We start from the raw sequence: 15,977 nt of genomic DNA on the forward strand, positions 1-15,977 counted from the left end.
TGTAGGTTGTTATCAGCCAAAATTGCCTGTATGGAGATGGGAAGTATCCCCTCCTCAATGTTTTTCCATTGAGTGTCATGATGGGTTGCACCAACATATCAGAGCTCTCAACTGTGCTGCAAAATAATAATCTCTAAGAGAAGGTAGGCCCCATCCCCCCCTTTTTATAGTTACTATTCTATAGATCGCAATAATCCAAGATGGCAGCGCGACACAGCTTGCAGCGGCCACTCTGGAGCTGATTATCTGTTATTTGTGAAGCAGGATGCCATGCGCAATCATAATTAGATGGAAAACAGTTGTGGGAGCACGGAGGAACATCTGGAAATCTCAAGGAAGACCTTCTTTGTTGCTGCTGCTGCTGTGAGGTCCAGGGCTCTGCTGGGAAGAACAGGCCCCCAGTCCTCGGGGTTGCGTTGCCAATGGCCGGCGGAGGATGGTGAAAAATTGGCACGAAGGAATTTCAGAGCCTGTTCAGCTAAACTGAGAACAACGCCTGATTGATCTAAGTGCCAGGCTGATTTGGAAAGGTCGGATATGGGCCAAAACGTGATGAGTGCAGGCTAGGAACATATCAATGCAACAGGGCCCAGGTCTTGATACTAATTTAATAGGCAGGACGGGTTATGAGTTCCTAAAAAGTGAGTCTAGCAAGTTAGATGTTAAGGACAGGATCTTCAAGGTGGTGGGCTCAGGACTGCTACCAATGCCATGTGCTAATGAAGCTACAAACAGTAAGGTAATACATTTTAATACATCCCCAGGTCTAATTTTTCTTAATACGCTCAGCGGAGGATGGTGCTCGGAGAAGCTGTGCTGGAGGGGATGGTCGGAGGCTTGGAGGTTTGACGGACTCAGAGTCCGCTGCGGTCGGAGCGCTTTCACTGTGTGCTGTGTCTACGAGGCTGGGTTCGATGGAGCTTTCATTGTGTCCTGCGTCTGCGGGGCTGAGTCGGGTGGCGCTGTAGGAGTCCATAGCGGGGGTATTCCCTTCTGCCGCCTGAGTGGGATGACGAGTCTATTGGGACCCTGAGGACTTGTGGAAACTGTGTGGTGGTTTCTTTTGAACTTATAGTCTTTTAACATCTTTGGACTATTTTTACTGTGCCCATGGTCTTTTTTTTAAATCAATTATGCTATTGTTTGCACTGTTGTAACTATGTGGTTTTGTGTAGCTTTAATTTTTGGTCTTGTTTTGTCTGGTGGGATTAGAGCTCCTTTCCGGGGAATGTGCTAAGATGGTAGCGCAATATTAAAACGCAGCAGCCTCTCCGGACTCTGGATTGGGGATTGCCAAATGTGCCAAATCCAATTGTGGATTTTCTGGTGTAATCTATTTCGTTATGTGCTTTTGTGATATCATTCTGGAGGAACGTTGTCTCATTTTTTAACTGCATTGCATTTGTGGTTTCTAAATGACAATAATCTGAATCTGAATCTGATTTGCTGAGAATGCCTACAGGAAAATGAATCTCAGGGTTGTATGTGGTGACATATACTTATGTACTCTGATAATAAAATTTACTTTGAGCATTTGAATTTTGAATGGTTGAACGGAATGAACCTACTTCAGTTTCTCTTTCTTATATTATTAAATGGATTAAAGAGTATTTTAGAAAGATAGAAAAGAGTTACAAGAAGGGGCAAGAGGTAATGTAGAGTATGATTTTATGATTTAGAAATTGAGAATGTGGGGGAAGGTCAAGTAAAATGGGACTAAAGGACAAAGTGGAGTAGAAATAAGAGTGTGAGCAAAGCTAATTAATTTATAGTAAGAGTAATGCTCAGAGAATTAGCTATCTTCCACTCCTCTAGCACCTCATCTGTAGCTAAGGCCATTTTAAATACCTTTGTCAGGGCTGCTGCAATTTTTGCACGAGCCTCCCACAATATCCAAGGGATCATCTTGTCAGGCCCTGGGGATGTATTCTCCCTCCTGGTTCGAGCAAACACCTCCACTTCTTTAATCTGGATACTGTTCATGATCTCCCCACTGTTTTCCCTCAGTTCTATAGACTCTGTGTCTGTCTCATGAATAAATACAGATGCAAAAAAAATTCATTTAAGATCTTCCCCATCTCTTTTGCTCTATGCATAGATGATTGCACTGATCTTCAAGTGGACTAATTTTGACCCTTGCTATCCTTTTGGTCTTAATAATCTGTAGAAGCCCATGGGATTCTCTTTCACCTTCACTGCCAGAGCAACCTCATGTCTTCTATAGCCTTCCTGATTTCCCTCTTAAGTGTTCTCTTGCATTTCTTATACTCCTTAAGCACCTCATTTGTTCCTTGCTGCCTATACCTTCTAATACCTTCCTCCTTCCTAACTAGTGCAGGTAAAGTAATCCCATTTGTACAGGTCCCACTTTCCCTGGAAATGAGCCCAATGATTCAAAAATCTGAAACTCTCCCTCCTGTACTATCTCCTTAGCCACGTGTTAAAATGTATTACCTTACTGTTTGTAGCTTCATTAGCACATGACATTGGTAGCAGTCCTGAGCCCACCACCTTGAAGATCCTGTCCTTAACATCTAACTTGCTGGACTCACTTTTTAGGAACTCATAACCTGTCCTGCCTATTAAATTAGTATCAACGTGGACTACGACCTCTAGCTGCTCACACTCCACCTTAAAAGTGCTATGAACAAGATGTCCCTGACCCCGGCATCTTGGAGGCAACAACGCATCTCAGAATCTTGTTCTCATCAACCAAACCTCCTGTCTGTTCTCTTAAACAATGAATCCCTTATCACTACTCATGTTGTCTCCCTCACTCACTTCCCTTCTGAGTCACAGAACCTGACTCAGAACCAGAGATCTCACTGCTAGGTCATAGTCCCAATATTATTCAAACCAATATATTGAAGAAAACAGCCGAAGGGGTACCCTGCACTGGCTGCCTTTCCCCTTTTCCCCCTCCTGAAGGTCATCAAGTCCTGCACATTAAGTGTAACTACCTCCTTGTGTCTTCTGTCAATCAACCTCTCCTCCTGATTGAGGTCCTGCTCCATTTCCATGAAGTTTGTAAGAAGCCGCAACTGGTTGCACTTCTTGCAGATGTAGTTATCAGGAGATACTGGGGGTGGGTGTGTTTCTCCCTACTTTCCCACATCCCAGGAGAGGAGTACTCCACTGTTTTGACTATCATTCTCACTGTTCTAATTGTGTATAGTTACGAACCCCATAACTGGGTCACTTACCAGCAAAGATAGAGAGGTCCGTTGAAGTCTGATGGTACTATTTTTAACAGTATTTATTAGTAAAAATACACAAAAATATCAATGCAAACATACAGATAATATACGTCGTCAATACTAAATCTAAAAGTGCGGGTATAATAATAATCAATAAGAAATAAGCTCTATCGTTGTCTAGGGGATAATGTATTATCCGATGGAAATATAAAAGTCACTCAGTTCATTCAGGCTGCAGCCTTTGGTTGGAGTCAAGAGAGAGATTTTTAGAAACTTGCCGGCTTTTCCTTTTATGATTTTGATCCTTCGAGAGTTCCGTTGGTATGGTCGGTCACTTGTGGCCTCTAGCTAAAGCCGTTCTTCCATGGCGAGCCCGCCAATTCCCAGGCAAGGGAAAAGGACGCACGCGAGCCCCTCCGGCTGTCGCTATTAAACGCTGTCACAAGATTTCTAGCATTTCTCCTGGTGCGTCTGAAGGGGTTGTTCCCCAGACCCTCTTTTATCCTTACTCACGGGGTCTCAGATGTCAATCAGGTTGGGATGATGCAATCCCTCAACCAGCCCACTTTGGTCATCCCCTGAGGGCTTCAATGAATAGTACAGTACTCAATACACAATTCTGTCTCCAAAAGACAATGGCCGTTATCCATGGCTTTGTCTTGCTGAGGCCAGGACACATTCCAAAACCTTGAGGATTCTCTCTCATTTCCTGGATCCCAGACCCGAATTAATAGCAATCTTGCGATTCTCAAAAAGGAGGGGGCTACTTTGTTCCCTTTGGCCCCTCAGAGTTGTGGCACATTCGTAACAGTATAAAAAAGGAAAAAAAAACTGCCACCTTTTCTCATTGAGGCCTCTTGAGCCACAGCCTCAGTTGCTCACTCTAACGCTGACCCAGTCACATAATGGTCACTCCCACAGTGGCCACATTGCATAAACCTAATTTCTTTTTATTGCCCAATAAACCAAATGATCTGAGAATTCCACAGATAGGCCCCACTCACTTTTTAAATCTAGTGCTTAACAGAAGCAACATCTTGCTCGATCTCAAGCTCCGTGAAGTTACACTTTTTAAACCATGGTATGTGTTAGGGCATAGATAGTATATTTGGTCACCTTAAAAAATCTGTAGTAGGCTTCCGTTAGTCTCGATAGACCATGGATTTGCACCTTGGAAAGTTTCCAGGGAGCAAGCCTAGGCAAGGTTTTTTTTTTATGGAAGACCAGCAGTTAAAAATCTGTAGAGTATAGGCCAGGGGATGCTGCCTAGGTGTGTTTTAGAATAGTTGAGTCACAGATTGGAAAGACATGAATAAGGATTTCCACAGCAGATGAATGAGACAAGTGAGAAATTGAGAGGTTACCAATCTGGAAATAATCATTCAGTTTCAACACAAAAGACATACAGTCTTCTGGAGGAACTCAATGGGTTGACCAGCATCTGAGGAGGCAGGGGAAGAACAGTTGACATTTCAGTTTGAAACCCTGCATTAGGACTGGCAGTGGAATAGACTGCACTAATTGGATTACCTCTCCCATTTCTGGATTGCCTCTGTCTCCATATCAGAGGGCAATCTACTCCTTAACATTTACTATAATCCCAACTAAAACAGTTACCTAGACTCTTGTAAGGATGCCATCTCTTTCTCCCAATTTCATTGTCTCCTCTATATCTGCTTTTCATTCCAATATATCTGAAATGTGTTCCACCTTTCATCTTCCCTTCTGCTTCAGTTGATGGAGCCCTTACCCGCATTTTCTCTTTTGTTTTGGACTTTGCTTTCATCCCAACTTCCTCCAGACACAACAGCGATAGGGTTCCCCTGATTCTCACTTTTCACCCAGAGTCTCTGCATACAATGTAATTTCTTTGTAATTTCCTCCAGCTGTAATGAGATCCCACTACCAAATCTTCTCCTCCCCAGCACTTCCCACCTTCCACAGGGACTAGTCCATCTCTATTCAGCCATCTTGACCCCTGGCATTATCCTCTTTAACCAAAGAAGTGCAACACTTATTCTTACACCCCTTTTCCTACCATTTGTCTAGCTGAGGCAAAGATTCATGTGCACCTTCTCCAAACTTGTCTACTGCATTCAATGCACTTGATGTGGCTTTCTATTCATTGATGACACAAAGGTTGGATGTGTTGTGGATAGTGTAGAGGGCTGTCAGAGGTTACAGCAGGATATTGATAGGATGCAAAACTGGGCTGAGAACTAGCAGATGGAGTTCAACCCAGATAAGTGCGAGGTGGTTCATTTTGGTAGGGCAAATATGATGGCAGAATATAGGATTAATGGTAGTGATTCTTGGCAGCGTGGAGGATCAGAGGGATCTTGGGGTCTGACTCCATAAGACATTCAAAGCTACTATGCAGGTTGACTCAGTGGTTAAGAAGGCATATGGTGCATTGGCCTTCATCAATCATGGGATTGAGTTTGAGCCATGAGGTAATGTTGCAGCTATATAGGACCCTGGTCAGACCCCACTTGGAGTACTGTGCTCAATTCTGGTCGCCTCACTACGGGAAGGATGTGGAAACCATAGAAAGGGTGCAGAGGAGATTTACAAGGATGTTGCCTGGATTGGGGAGCATGGCTTATGAGAATAGGTTGAGTGAACTCGGCCTTTTCTCCTTGGAGCGACGGAGGATGAGAGGTGTATAAGATGATGAGAGGCATTGATCGTGTGGATAGTCAGAGGCTTTTCCCCAGGGCTGAATTGGCTAGCACAAGAGGGCATAGTTTTAAGGTGCTTGGAAGTACAAATGTAGGTACAGAGGAGATGTCAGGGGTAATTTTTTTTTACGCAGAGAGTGGGCTGTCGGCGGTGGCGATGGAGGCGTAAACAATAGGGTCTTTTAAGAGGCCCAATGTAAACTACAGGATCAATGCTTAATATTCAGCCTGGCTAGTCTACACCCCAATGATATGAATAGTGAATTTTACTATTTCACATAATGCTGACCTCTGGTTTCCAGCCCACCTCCCCTCTCCCTCCTGATCCTCCTCTAGTTTCTCAATAATATTTGCCCTTTTCCCCATCCTCCAGAATATAAAGAAAATTATAAGGACAACTTTGAGATACCAGAATGAATAGATTCTTTAAATCCCACTGATGAAACCATTGATAGCAGGATGAGAAGTCTAGTCAAATTTGATGTGTAAAATAGGACTGGATGAAGAGCACAAAGATAGAACAAGGAAGGCAAATGAAAAGTGACGAAAAAGTGATAGGTGAAAAGAGGGTGCATAATGACGAACTATTTTGGGAGTACATTTGTTTATAAACTCAACAAACTGTATAAATGAGATGAGAAAGTAGTTGTAGTAATCAAGCATGGTAAATCCAAATAGGCTAGACAGGTGGTAGATTGGATTGAAGTTTTAAGTCATGAGCAATACCCAGTTCTCCACCAGTCTTATACGTATTGGACAAAGATAATGTTTGAAGTACCTGCCAGCACCACTTGTAGTCACATCTTTCTGTCCCCTTTGTCTGACTTCCTACACTACTTCATCTGAGGTGAAGTGAGCCTCTTCTAGAAGAAAATATCCAGGTAATTTTTCCATTCTCTAATTTCTGGTAACTGCTCCTCCTCTGACTCTTTTTACTTTTTTTTTCTCTTCCTGATCTACCTGGCTCCCATCACTATATCTCTTTCCCCATCCCCATCCTCTCTTCCTGCTCATCACCCACATATCCAACTATCACCTACAAGCTCTTGCTCTATCCCTTCCCTCCACCTTTTAAATTGGCTATCTCCCCTGTCTTTCAATCTAGTTGAAAGGTCTTGACCTGCTATGTTAACTGTCCATTTCCCACCATAGGTGCAGATGACACACTGAAGTGCTCCAGATTCCTGTACCTGCAGTCTCTTGTATCGCCGTCTTAATATTTTCTATTGCTGTAGTAGTATTATTATTATACACATCTTGGACTCTAGTTTATCAGCCCTGATACTTGAACTGTAGACACACTGCAGACGTGGTTGTCATGGTTTTTAATAACTTTCCTGAACTCCCAAATACTACAACCAGATTATCTGCCCTCTCTCACATTATATACTGTCTTTATTGTTTGGCAACACATCCTGTTGCAGTTAGATCTTTCCATTATAGCTGGGAAACTTGACTAAGGGTTTGTTGCCTATTGGAGAAGATGATCTGGCTATGAGCATCCTCATTTCTTCATAAGATTATCTGGGACATTGCTTGAAATTATTCTGTCTGCTGTGGCAGAATATTGCTCTCTGTTATTCTGAATGAAATGTTCACCTCTGTTACTCCAGCTTCTTCACTGTCATCTTAAATGCAAGGGATTAATTGCATTTCTTCAGCTTCATGGTTAAGACATATAAACAGAAAATACTGGAGATACTCAATAGATCAGGCAGCATCTGTGGAGAAATAATTAATGTTTTAGGTCCATGATCTTTTGTCAGGATAAAAACATATTCGATCTTTATTCAATCTCAAATTGCTGGCAATACTCGGCAGGTTAAGCCATACCTGTGAAAAGAGCAACAGAGTTAATGTTTGGGGTCAAAGGTCCTTTGTTACGCTGCGTGTTCAAACTGAAACTTTAGCTCTGTTTCTCTTCCCACAGATGTAGTCTGACTTCCGAGTTTGCTAGCATTATATTTTTACTTTATATCTTCAGCATCTGTGCTTTTTTTAATTTTCATTTTCTTTCAGAAACTGTTCAATCCCTACTATTACCCTCACTTCTCATAACTCATGAATTTAAGTTTGTGGAAAAGCCTCATCCTTACTCCATTCCTGATCATGTTGTACTCTTTCTAAGAGCTAAGCATCTTTCTCAGCTCCATTCCCACAGAATTGCTGACCACGGTTTTTTATCTTCCCCAACATACCTAATGCCCTCCACTCATGTCAGATAAAAATTAATATTGCTTCCTTCCCCTCTGGTAGTTATTTTCAAAGCTGTTGTGACAAAAATTGTATCTGTGATCTCTCCCAGGTAGTAAATTCCAATATATTTCTGACCCCCAAAATGATTAATCACTTCACTTGTAGACTAATGACACCCATTCTTCCTCGCTGTATTCATTCTCAATCTTTCCACTACTGCCCAAATTGTAACCTAGACATAAGAGGCAGATGGCATCGGAGCAAAATAAACAGGCTGAGGAACACTGTAAGTTAGGTAGCATCCATGGTGAGAAATGGGCTTCCTAACCTCCACCCTTCCTTCCCCCGCCTGACTTCATCTGCCAATCAACCCCTCTTTACCTAGACATGGCCGTAACCTTGGGTGACTGTCTTGAATGTTTCTCTTGTGATTGCAAGACCCTGTTGAACATTGATAATGTAAGATGACACAGGCCTATTTCCCTTGTTTGGTGACACAACAGACGGGGGAGCTGTGTGGCCTTGGCTGTAGCAAGGACTAGACCTCAAGCCACCAGCTTACCTGCTGCTACAGTGCAGGAGAAGATACATCAGAGGTGGTATAGTGTGGCTTCTATATTCTCAGTTGGGGACTGGCCTCTCCTGTCAGTGCTGCCCTCCAGTGTGGAACGACAGGCTGGATTGTGTGCACATTTGTCAGTGCACTGCCAAGAACTGCACCATCAATTTGTGGGACATACCACTCAGGGACTTGGGCTATATATATATGTTTTTTTGCTCACTATTTTGAATGTGCTATGTTTGTTTTGCACCTTGGCTCCAGAGGAACTCTGTTTCATCAGCTGTATTCATGTATATGGTTGAATGATAATTAAACTTGAATTTGATTTGAAATAGAATGAGGAGTCCTCAAAGGAGAAATGGTCATGCTGCCCTAATAAAAGGCAAACAAATTGTAATGGGCATGATGAAAAGTGCTGCATTTAGGATCTGTTACTTGCCCTTTTTGCTGGAAGTCATATTTGATTCCTCATTGATATATGCTTACAGAAAGGCACTTGTAAGACAAAATGTTCTAAGTAATAAACATACCACAACCTTTACTTTGAAATATTGTAGAGCTTCAGTGTATTTACATTGTCAGTTTTCAAGTTACAACACTGTAATAAATTGTAACAATAAATACAGTATGGAAGTCAGTACCTCATTGTCAATAAACCAGCTCAATGAGTGCCAATGCTGTAATATGCATACAGTATTACAGTATTTAAAGTGCTGCTCACTTTTTAGGCAGTGTAAAAATTTCCGTCTCAGAGCAATAGCTGGTCTGCATAGCCGTAAAAATAATTAGAGGAAACTTTGCTTAGACTGGGAATGTTTTGAGAATGTAAAAGGGGACCAGTCCAGAGCCTTGAGAGCACATAATGATGAAAAACATGCTTGTATGGGAAAGGAAAATTATGCGGGTACAGGTGCCAAGTGGCATCTTACCATGAGAAAATCTAGGGTAAGGGGTTTTGAAGAACATAAAAAAGAGCAATTTCTTTGTACAAACTGAAATCTTCTATTAGGCTGGATTGCAACTAGTGCTAAGATATTGAGACAGAAGCATTGAGAGACAGAGAGGGAGGGAAAGGGATACAGAGAGAGAGTAGAAAATGATGTCAGACTCTTGTGGTTCCCTCAGCATTTTATAGATTGGCTTGGTGACTGCTTGGTAAACATATTGATTCATTCAATATCTCATCAATATTTTCTTTTTCATGTATTTTATTATTTATATGATGCCAATAAAGTAACTTCCTATAATTTCAAAACATGTATAATGCCTCTTTTATTTCTGGAAACTTCTTGTTGATTCAGGAAAGAACAAAGAAATAATTTCAAAATATTTTCCTTACAAACAGTTCATTAGTTTAAAGCATAATTTATAGGGGAAACAGGCAGATAAAGTCGATTTTTTAAAAAAAACAACAAATTTGGCTTGATTCTTGTCCCCCATGGATCTAAATATGGTAGCATTGCATTTACATAATATGAAATCATGTTTTACAATACTGACAGGTGGTTTATTTTCATAAAGCCATTTCCAAGTTTTATATCTTGCATTTAAATTGCATTATTGGTTAAAAATGTTTTGCGATAACCTGAGATTGTGAAGGACACGTTTATTCCCATTTTCCTTTACTGTCCAAACAATGTTTAGTGCTTCGTGGAAAATAAAGGAACGTCTTTGTTTTCTACTGAGGTTACAGAAATCTTTTTTCTCTTTGAATCTATTTAATATTCTTCCTCTGCTTCCTCTGCTCACAATACTGAAATTCCCAATGGGAAGATCTCTTAGAGATCATAAAAGTTTTAGCCAAAGAGAAGTCAGTCAAATTCTTAAGAATCCCTTTGTTTATTCTCCAGTTAAAGGAAATAATGAATGGAATTTTGAAAGAAAACTTAGCATTCAACTCATTACATCATCTCCTCACACATGGGAAAAGGGTTTCAATTTATTTACTGCCAATTCACATATCTCAGGAAATAAATTTTTATTTTAACATAACTAAGTCATTATGACATCACTAAAGTAGAAATTTGCTATTTTTGTAATGAGTGGCACTGAAATATGATGAAGAATGATGTCACAGGATAACAGTTTTTAAAAAATCATGGAATTTATTCCAGTGGTAAGTTCCATTTCTCACAAGAGATTCTGTATATGCTGGAAATTTTGAGCAACACACCGTTGGATGAACTCAGCAGGTCAGGCAGCATCCATGGAGCGAAATATTTAACTTTTCAAGCTGAGACTCTTTATTGGGACTGGGAAGGAATGGGACAAAAACCAGAATAAGAAGGTGGAGAGAGCAGGAAGAGTAGAAGCAGACAGGTGGTAGTTGAGACCAAATGAGGCGGAAAGTGGGTGACCAAGGATGGATGATGTGAGAAGCTGGGAGCAATTTGTCCTCTTGATAGTATTTTTCTGTGCTAGTTCCTACTTAGTTTCTGATTTTAATCATATGCCTATTCTAACATGCATCAGATATTAAATGTACGTGGTGAAGTAAATATTTCAAAATAATGGAAACATTACTGAGGCATTTCCCACTGCCTTGCTTTGACAGTGCAGGGGCATGCTGGATAGGATAAGAGAGTGAGAAATAAAGTCTGACAATGAGTACCAAAACCATGCATTAAAGCATTTTCCAGCTAGGCAGTGGTAAAAATTAAGATGAGAGGTATGTGATTTGGTACCAGATGGCTTACCAGGCCTTTACATTTCAAAGTCAGCAGATGTAAAGGTAATACCATTATGTTCATATCAGGGATGTTTACATTCAATCTACTGTTCAGACTGCTGGCTCCAGCTGCAAAACCAATAACAATTTCCATCAGGTAGCATCTTTACCAACTCAGGCAAATCTGGGGAGTTCCCGGATATGCTTAACTTGAAAGGCATCTTTACAGGGAGACAAATTGCTCACAAAAGTTAGATGTATTGTTTCTTTCATACTTGCAGCTGTAATTTTGCACTCCCCCACAAGGTTTTGAGCTCTGGATTCTCTTATAATAGATTCTGATACCATTGGATGCAAGCAATTATGATATTTGTATCACTTTCACATATTAATTCCCATTGCATTATCCATCCCTTGCTTTTAAGTGTTCCAAAAAAAAAATCTAATTACTGTATATGGTCCAATTTTAAGCATAAAAGTAGTTTAAATATAATTATGTAAGTGTAGCTGAATGAGAGAACAACATAAATAATTGGGGGGGGATGGGGAAATGCCTACAAATTGTTCCTTTTGGAGTATTTTATCCACCACACTAGTTTCATTATTTGAAAAATATAGCTTGCATAATGTTGCCTCATGCTCATTACCTTGCATTGTTCTTATGTACATTTTTATCATCAATTACAATTTTGACAAGTATATTTACTACTTACCAAGCATGGCAAGAAGAGACCACTTACAATCCACGTTCTAACATATTGAAGATCCTTGGTGTGTAGTGGCTGGTACCCTTCTGCAGATAACACAGGTCATTACACACTGCTCAGTTGGGCCAATCTATGTGAACTGTATGTGAAGAAAAGTTGGAGGTCATTGGAGTTTATGTAACTGTACATAAATTGCCATTGACTTAGGGAGGCACCATATTGACATGTCTGACTTTGCAGCCTGGGCTAACTCCTTAAAGGAGGCAATCTGAAATCACGGTCAGGTCAGAGCACTTGTTCTTGGCAGATCCAGTTCCACCTGTGATACAAAAAGTCATCAAAAGCCTGAATTACAAAAAAACAACTGGCTCCTTTCAAGCTTTCTTTTTCCATTTAAATATTTTTTAAGTGCTAGGCTCTGGACCATCTGCTAGCAGAAAGCCTCTCTCAGTATTATTTTTATTTGCACTATCTTTTGCACATTTGTTGTCTGTCAGATTTTGTATGTTTATGTATAGTTTTATGTAAAATGCTATTGTATTTCTTTGTTTCTGTAACTGCCTTCAAGAAAACAAATGTCAAGTTAGTAAATGCTAACATATATGTACTTCAAAATAAATTTACTTTGAACTTTGAAACAAAGTTTTTGGCACAAAGGTTGTTGGATTTTCTTGTAAATATTTTTCTTGCAGTCAGAACAAAATGTGGTTTCTTCACTCATAATTTCAACTTCTGCATTTTGCTCTTGGCTCAGAATAGTGCCCATACTTCTGGCAATGCCTGAAAGGCATGTTTCTTCCTCATTACCTAGAAGTAAGCACTGATTATCAAGTGTAGTCATATAAATCCACAGTTAAAACATATAACTGGCAGTGTGGGTAGATGTCGCTTATTGGTTCTACTGCAGAAATTCTAAGGCTGTGAGCTCAGTTGTTCAAAATTGCTTATCTGTTATAGACAAATCAGTTTCTCATCTGTATTGCAGTGGGAAGAATAAAACACTATATTGCAGCATTACAACAAAGTGTTTATGGAGGGCATCTAACACCAGCTAGTTGACTGGGCAGTTAAAAATATCACCAAAGTGATAGTGCAGGAAGGGTGAAAGCATACAAACAGAGAGCCAGACAGGGAAAAAATGAAGGAAAGACCAAGGTAGAACATTAAATGGTACTTTTTAGAAACAATGCTCAAAGGAGAAGGAAGGGTAGTTGTGAGATAGCAGAGAGAAAAGGCATAATCCATAAAGTTAAGTGTAGTGGAGCAATGAAACAGTAAGATGCAGAAAATATTTGTGTGAGTGTATATGGTTCTAGACTATAGCAATGCAGGACTTGGAGTAAATCAGTATTTTAGGAGAGCAGGTAAAAAGGGTAAGACAATAATCATGAGGAGCTTCAGTCTACATACACACTGGACAGAACAAATGAGAACAATGGTGTGGAGAATATGTTTGTGGAAGTGTTACACTAACTGCTATGCTTGTGGGTGACATGGTAGCATAACGGCTAGCATAACACTATTACTACACCAGCGACCCTGCTTCCATTCCTGACACTATCTGCAAGGAGTTTGTATGGTCTCCCCGTAACCACATAGGTTTCTTCCAGGTGCTCCACTTTCTAAAAGACATATAGGTTAATTGGTCACATGGGTGTAATTGGGTAACATGAGCTCATTAGGATGGAAAGGCCTTTATCTGAGCTGCATCTCTAAATAAATAAAAATAAATAAATAATGTTTAAAAAACTCTCTCCATTAGTGTGTAGAAAAACCAACAGAGAATAAGCTATTTTAGATCTAATATGGTGTATGGAATATGCAAGCTTATAAATTAAGAGCAAAAGTCCCTTTAAGCATACTTCACCACTCAATAAAATGATGTTGTAACTTCAACTCTGTATTCCCACCTTGCCCCAGTAAACTTTTGTACCCTTGTTTATTAAGAATCTATCTATCTCTGCCTTAGAAATATTCAAAGACTACAATTTGATCTCTCAGGAGGAAATGAATTTCAAGAACTCTCAACCCCATGAGATAAAAGAATTTACCTATCCCTGTCTTAAATGTGTGCTCCCTTATTTTTAAGCCACTAGTTTTAGATTCTTCTGTACCTTGACACTTTCACCCTCAGAAACTTATGTTTCCTTGAATCACTTCTTATTCTTCCAAATTCCTTCTAGTACAAGTTTAACCTGCTCAATATTTCCTCATAAAACTAAATGCCTATTACAGACATTAGCCCAGTAATCTTTATCTGAACTATTTTAAATATATTTGCATCCTTCCTTAAATAAGGAGATCAGAACTGTACAGATATGACCTTATTAACTGAAGCATGATCTACCTGTGTTTGTATTCAACTCCTCTAGCAATAGATAACATTGTTAGCTTTTCCAATAATTTCTTACCTGCATACTAATGTTTGTCAGCGATGTACCAGGACACCAAATCCCTTGCATTTCAGAGATCCAGGGTCTCTTGTCATTCAGATACAATTTCACATTATACTCCATTTGCTATATATTTATCCACAACTGATCATATCCCTATTCCTTTGTAGTCTCTATATCTTTGCTTCACAAAAAAAATTAGCAACCAAACTTTGCTACTTTTATCATGACATGGTAGTTGAGATTCGCTTTGAAAATCATTGAATCAAACAAATTTTGGACAAGTGTAATGTGGAAGCAGGTTTTACTGGTTTGATGAATGAGACAGAAAACACTGACTGCGAATAAGCATATTAATCATTTATTTACAAATGGTAAAAGATTCGACCAAACATTTAAGTCCCCCAAGTTATACAAACTATAAAACTAAATATTCAACAGACAGATACTTAGCTAAGAGTGTGCGCAGAGCATACCTTCGCAATGGTTCTGTGAAGCGTGCCCGGAGACCAAGGAAAGAAAGAGCAAGCCTCCTACATGTGCTATTTTTATACTCGTGGTGCTTGAAAACCGGAAATTGGTGCCATGACGTGTAAGCCAAACAATGGGAAAGTGCAACCGCAACTTTTAAACAGACCAATCAATGACCAACAGGGCTGAGTGGCTTTCAACCAGCAATAAGTCAACACTCTCCCCTCACATAATAAAAAGTGAGATGTAACCTAGTTGGAAAATACAAGATCCTCAAGTGTCTAAATAGAGCAGTGATCACATTATAATGAAGTTTTATATAAAAAATTAAATTGATCTATTTTAATAAGGGTAAGACATTAAATCTGAATAATGTGTACCACAATGATATGAGATATGAATTGCTTTGGTAAATAGGGAAACATTAAAAGCAAAGGCTAACATTGAAGAATTGACACATTCAAAATGCAGGTCTGATTAAGGGTTTCAGCTCGAAACGTTGGCTCTATTCCTCTCTATAAGGATGCTGCCAGACCTGCTGAGTTCCTGTAACAATTTGTGTGTGTTACCTGGATTTCTAGCATCTGCAGAATCCTGGTGTTTAATGATACAGTAGCATTAATATATGTACTTAAGGCACTAAAACCCAACAGAAAATAATCTGGCTGGCTATCAAAAGAAATTGAAGATAGCTTTACAACAAAGAAAAATTAACGATATTGCTATAGAAAGCAGCCAGGCAGATATTTTGAGAAATTTCTGAATTTGGGGAAGAAGACCAAAAATATGAAAAGGAAGGTGAAAAGAAAATGGAAAGCAGAATCTATTAAAGTCTCAATGGAAAAGTAGTAAGATTGACCACAGTTAATGTGGGCCCTTAACAGAAGAGACAAGAAAAATAATAATGGGAAATATGCAGCAGAGAAATTGAATATTTACTGGCTGTTTTTATAGAAGATATAAAGTCTCTCAGAAACAGTGGAGAGCAATAACCTAGAGTGAAAGAGGATTAGCAAATTAAAGTTTGGAAGAAATTAATGGAATTTATGCAATTAAGTCCCCAAAATCTTATGACCTGTCTTCCAAAGTTTTGATGAAGTTG

Source organism: Hemitrygon akajei, chromosome 11 (genome assembly GCF_048418815.1).
Source record: "Hemitrygon akajei chromosome 11, sHemAka1.3, whole genome shotgun sequence".
NCBI lineage: Eukaryota > Metazoa > Chordata > Chondrichthyes > Myliobatiformes > Dasyatidae > Hemitrygon > Hemitrygon akajei.